General features: G+C 41.7%; 1 pseudogene; it reads right to left on the reverse strand.

The window, feature by feature from the left end:
• Positions 1-1,572: 1,572 nt before the first annotated feature.
• On the reverse strand, positions 1,573-5,700 carry LOC119320088 (annotated as a pseudogene).
• Positions 5,701-6,350: the final 650 nt, after the last annotated feature.

The raw sequence follows: 6,350 nt of genomic DNA on the forward strand, positions 1-6,350 counted from the left end.
GGGGTGGGGGGGTGGCGGTGGGCGCAGATTAGTGTGGTCAGTAGTACAGCAAGTTGAGCAGCAACACATATATAAAACATGGTGACGTGTCTACAGACTAAACTAATGGCGTGTAGCTTTCCTGACGTCGTTCTTCTTCAAATCAAATAAAGTAATTCGAACGCCCATGCTCTCCGTTCTCCAATCGCATGCTCTGGCATATGGACTTGCAATTTGAATTGGTAATACCTTGCCTTACAATATTCCTCCTCCTATGTTCAGCTGACACGTCATTTCATCCTTCAACATCAGCTGACACGGCATTTTATCCTTCATCATCCCCGCCGGCGGGAAAGGCAACCCCACGGGGAAACCCCCGTCGCCGACGAGTGACAATGATCGTTAGCACATTGGTGATGTGAGTTCAGGTTCAGAGGAAAAAAAATGTGCGGGGAGCATGACAACAAGCAGCAACGAGGAATGCAAACTACAGTACTCCCTCCAATCCAAAAAAAGTTTGGTGGATTTAGTTCAAATTTGAACTAAAAAAAGTTGGGTTGGGCTGGTCAACCGGTTGACAGCCCAAGAATCTGACTGAATCCTCTCTCAGCTGCTCTGAATCTTGATCGTTTTAGTCTTTTTTGGCTGTTGCAGCTGAGATGAATCTGTTGTAGTGGTTCCCGTGTCACTATCAGCTGATATAGGCCCTGTTTGGTTCAGCTTTTATCGATGGATTCCGCTGCCGGGCAGCAGAATCTGAACCAAAGGGCGAACCTAGCAGAATCCGATTCCAGAAATCCGCTGCCAAAATCTGAACCAAAAGCGGAAGCAGCCCAGGACGTGCTTTCCAGAATCTGATTACGCTGCGGGCCAAAATCTAAAAAAGCTGTATCAGCTGGTTTGCCAAATGACCTACATCCCTTTCACATCAGATTGTCCACAGCTATTTTTCCACAGCAGATTTTTCACAGCTGCTTTTAGAAATCAACAGCCGAACCAAACAGGGCCATACTAGTCCGTAGATCACATCAGACATATCCAAGTCTGAACATGGTGCAGGCGTGCAGCTTTGTGAATTTGAATTTTATTTCCCTTTCAGGTTTGGCTCGGGAGGCAGCAGAATGCGTCCTGAATTAAAATTTACTTTTGCTCTGGATATCGGGCCGTAGGCCACCTGAAATCAATGCAAAACACCACCGTTATCGTCCGTAACACAAGATGGAGTGAGCTGAGCAAGCATTGCACTGCAGGATTTTTTTTTTCTGCAGGATTATTTCAACATAGCATCCACAGACTGTATGCGTGTGTGTGAGTTGCAGAGGTCTACATTGCTGCCGCTACTTGCAGAACTACTGTTCATATCACCATGCAAATTCATACAATTGGTTGGTGGCAACGTGATGTGAACTCCATCAGAATTAAACAAACCATATGGACAGAGTCAACAGTACACAGTACAAGAATTAATCACTAACATCATAATTTCATAAGGACGGTGCGAATACGATGTAAGCCGCAAATCCAGACCAGGTAAACACCAGAGAAGCATAACCAACAATCGGACTAAGTTTTTCTTACCGGAGTCCTGGTAGGGCGTGCTTTAGCACACTTAACAGGTAGGACTTCAAAGATCTCTTCACAACCACACTTCGGTCACCACACATTTATACATAGTTGTGCATATCAGAAGCTTATTCAACACATCATACATGTTCAAACTCCACTAGTAAATGCATCAACTTGTCAACTCAAATTACATGATTGATTCAGCATGGATAGACGATTTGCAACATCTACCATTGTTGGTCTTAGGTCCACATCAAAATTAAGGCATTCAGCAGCAATTCCTGCCAGAGTGTCAAGAAGCTTCAAATTTTCTGTCACTGCAATTTCCTTGTCAAACAACTCAGTCGATTTCCTCCCCTGCTTGTGGTTCTCAAGGAAATTAATTACTAAGCTGTTTTTGTCCATATGTGTAGCCTTTCTCCTAGTAACAAGCTCCAAGATGATAACTCCAAAACTGTAGACATCACTTTGTTCGGTCAATAGGCCTGTTCGTACATACACCGGATCTATATAAGCCATGTCACCAACGGATATTCCGCTATGTTCATGGCCTCTCACGATCAGCCTTGATATGCCGGTGTCTGAGACCTTTGGCACAAAGTTGTTAGCCAAGAGTATATTTGATGGTTTAACATTACCATGTAATATTTTCTTAGCAAGTGCAGAATGCACATAAGCTAGAGCAGCTGCCGATGTTGCAGCAATACTTAATCGCACGCCAAGGTTAATAGGCACCTTGATGTTGATGTGAAGAATGTAATGGAGGCTTGCTATAGAGTGAAACTCATGGACTAGCATCGGGACTTCAAATTCAAGGCAACAACCTATGAGCCTAACCATATTTCCGTGAATGACTTGAGACTGGATGATGACTTCGTTTGCAAAATCTTCATTCTGTACCACACTACCACTAAATAGCTTCCTTATTGTAACTGGCACACTATCAACAAGGCCCATGTAAACTACTCCAAAGCTATCTCTTCTAATAAGATTCTTATTCTTTAAAATTGGACTGAGCTCCTTCTTTTTGAAAAGTTTCACAAAATTTACATTCTCCAATGTAGGCCCACCATACCGCACGTGATTCCTGTGTGCTTTTCTGTTGAAGATGTCCAAATTGTTCAACTTGTAGAGCACACCTTTGTTAGAGCTAGAAATACTTGCACCTTGTGGGCTTACATTTTTCTTTACATCTTGCACTCCCCTTAATGGCCATTGATCACTCGAAGCTTCTTGCTGCCCTTGCTGCCAATGATCTTCTCTAGGTATCTCTACATATTCTGCAAGTCCTTCTGTTTCAGCGTGTTCCTTGATTTCCTTTCCAAGGCACTGATATGAAAGCTTTGAGTTTTTCTCTTGGCAATATTGTTCCTTTAGGAAACTAACCTGCTGCTCAACTGATGAACCACTTATGCCAGTTTCGATGGTAATTTTTGTTTTATCTAGCCTATCAAGTATATGGCGTGCAACTGGTCTCTTCTTTGGGTTCAAGTCCATGCACTGTATCCCTATCTTAGTGCATACTTTTACTTGCTCCAACTGTGTATGCCACTGATCTGATGCCTCCAACTGATTCATCCAATTTGCAACTACCTACAAAGTTGCAACTAGGAGTTAAAATGTAGATGGTAAACTTTATAGCAGCAACAACTACTCAACTACAGATGCAAAAAGTGGTTTGACATTTATAAGCACATTTCCAAATTTCTTTGTAAATTCAATCTTTTGGGTGAAACCACCCTTTTGCAGGCTGCCATAGATGTGATCTTAGTGCTCGCAATGGCTTAATTAAACATGCAATGTGGTCTGCTGAAGGCACAGTGCTACAAAAGTGGATGATGGTTTAGACTGCTCTTGTTTGGGAATAAATGATTTCTGCAATTACTCCAAGGCTCAGTTAAAACCTAGCACATTTCATTTGAAAATCTATCATTAACATGAGCAAACACATAAATTGTTCTTACATTCTCCTCTTCTGGATACCCCTTCTCTCCTGTTAGTATCTCCACAATTATACTGAGATCCACATAGATGTGAAGTAAAAGCTCGGGTTTGGTCTTCACCGAGGCACCTTGAGAGTCCAAAATCAGCAATTTTTGGTACCATGTGATCAGCTATCAATATATTTCCGGGCTTGAGATCCAAATGAAGAATACGCTTCTCATGAAGATGAAGTAAGCCCTCACAGGTTCCCTTGATAATATGATAACGATCTCTCCATTTAAGTCCACAGGACGCATCTGCGGAGGAAAGGGGTTCCACATTTGCATACCTTAGAGATAATAATGTGAACCAATTGATGCATGCCATACAAAGCATTTTCAATATGTTTACAAAGATGTCCAAATTAGTGTCAAAGAAGAGTAGAGAATAAATCTGAGACGTTCAGTGTCAAAATATGCAAAGGCAAGTTTACACCCAACTATAGCATGTCACTTTCTAATTGATTAATTAAATTAACTTCCCCACTTGCTATTTTATTCAATGATATTATTCCAAGGAAGAAAATAAACACATCTTCTCACATAGAATAGCACGACCCAAAAAGCTGTTAAGAAAAAACCGGACACTAGTAGTTTCGATCACCATTATTGGTTGCCTCACATGTAATGGACCAACACTACCCTTATTCAAGGGAGGAAATAATTAATGGATAATATGCCTACACTTTTCTGGTGAGTTCTAGTCTATAATTCCAATCTATATTAGTTATACTGTATGTATTTTTATGTATTTACAGGACATGGAAATGAATAGAAATACTCAGGGTATAAATACAAAGATGAATGCAAAACCTACATCAAATGCAACCTTCCGGACGGTTTTGCGAAACAAACACACTGCAATGAAAATAGAATCGAATGGAATGACTATTTTCCTATTTGGTTGCGGATGATGAACTAGCTGCAGTAGTAATTCACAACATATCAAGCCCTCTCCCCAATGGAAATGCTTGGCCCACATCTTAGGATTGGGCGGGTGGCAAAACTAAGCTTAGGCCACATGAAGAGATCTCCTACTGTAGGGAGGGTGAGACGGCCGTCGGCCGGGTTGGTGTACACTAATCTCCGCCAAGGTTCTCCCCCAACGAGCCCACCCCTCTCCAGCGATCATAGGCAGTGACACTGCCATTCGTGTTTGTTGCCTTCCTGGCGGTACAATAGTGATGGTCACCACGCTTGACCCTGGCCTCGCCGCCGCACCCGAGAATGAGGGCGAGAGGACTGTCCTCCGCCGCGAGCATATCCAAGCCCTGTCTAGCTCATCGTTGTGCCGGAGGAAAATATGACATCTCTACCACCACCCAAGGATTTGTCCGGTGCCGACACATTGGTATAGGCATTGCCAACACGTTTGTATGGCTGCCTTGATGACTCCTTCAAGTGGCCCCCAACACGCAATAGGGTGCGCTCGACCATGACCCCGTCTTCACAAAAATATGGTATGCTAGGACTATCAAAAAATATGGGATGCTAGGACTATGTAGTGACCTGGAAAAAAATATAGAAATAAGCTTCACGGTCATACCGGTAATATACTTATCGAGACTTCCGTTAGGTATGTACTCAAAACATAGCACCCAGTTTCGTACATCTGCCATGACAAATTTCCCGTCATAGTCCCCCACCATCCCTTGCGTGTCAGAACAATATCCCAAAAAATGAACTATGTTCTTGTGCTTGGCCTTCATTAGGCACTCGACCTCTTTGTGGAATTTATTTTCATGCATGTCAATTGTTATGAGCAGCTTCTTCACAGCGACCATCCCTTTTCCCACCGTTCCCTGCAGTCACAATGTGAATTACGTTTGTGCGTGCACGTGGTAGTGTTATTGTCATGTGCACATGCCATATCTATCTTTTATATCAACTATGATAAGGAATGTGAAAGCTTACAAGCGGGAGTAGGCCATACCTTATAAACAATCGCAGACCCACCACTGCCAATTTGTTGATCATCAGAGAAACAATCTGTGATTTCTTGTAAAAGTGACAATGGCAGGTATGTTGGCTCTGCACGTTCATCAAGCACCATGCGCTCTAGGTCAACCTTGTGTATAGTTCTGATTTTGGTATCCATTTGCAATCAATACCAGAGTGCAGTACCTTTGAACCAAGACAACACAATTATTAGCTTTTAGTTTGTGTGTGGTTGTTGACAACAAGACAACTACTACATCCGTTCCTAAATATAGGTCTTTTAAGATATTCCAATAAGGGACTATATACGGAGCAAAATGAGTGAATCTACACTCTAAAATGTGTCTATATACATCCGTACGGCGTAGCTAGGGGGTGGCCAGGGTGGTCCATGGACCACCCTGAAATTTCTCCATAGCTTGTATACAGTGCAATAAAAAAATATTTCTTCAAAAATAAATAATCTTATGTAAATGTTTCTATCAATGGACCACCCTGGCATATTGGGCTGGCTACGCCACTGTCCGTATGTAGTTTGAATTGAAATCTCTAAAAAGACTTATATTTTAGAACGGCTGGAGTATTAGCTTTTTACTCGAGTAATAAAGTATAACCATGAAACACAACATGTTTACGTACATGCATCTCATCTGTCTAGCTAGTTACTCAGTATAATAATAGAAGATCACTATTTTGCTAGCCTGGTATCAAAGTATAACAAATTAGCGATTTAAAACTAAAGTAAATCATTCAGCAACAGTAACAAATTCTTATGTCGCTAGTGAGATATATTGTGTACTCTTTGTATACTTCCTTTTTGAATTGATATTCATATTTCTTTTTTGAACAATTGATATCCTACACAATCACAGTGTGTAGGTACAA

The sequence above is a fragment of the Triticum dicoccoides genome, chromosome 6B (genome assembly GCF_002162155.2).
Source record: "Triticum dicoccoides isolate Atlit2015 ecotype Zavitan chromosome 6B, WEW_v2.0, whole genome shotgun sequence".
NCBI lineage: Eukaryota > Viridiplantae > Streptophyta > Magnoliopsida > Poales > Poaceae > Triticum > Triticum dicoccoides.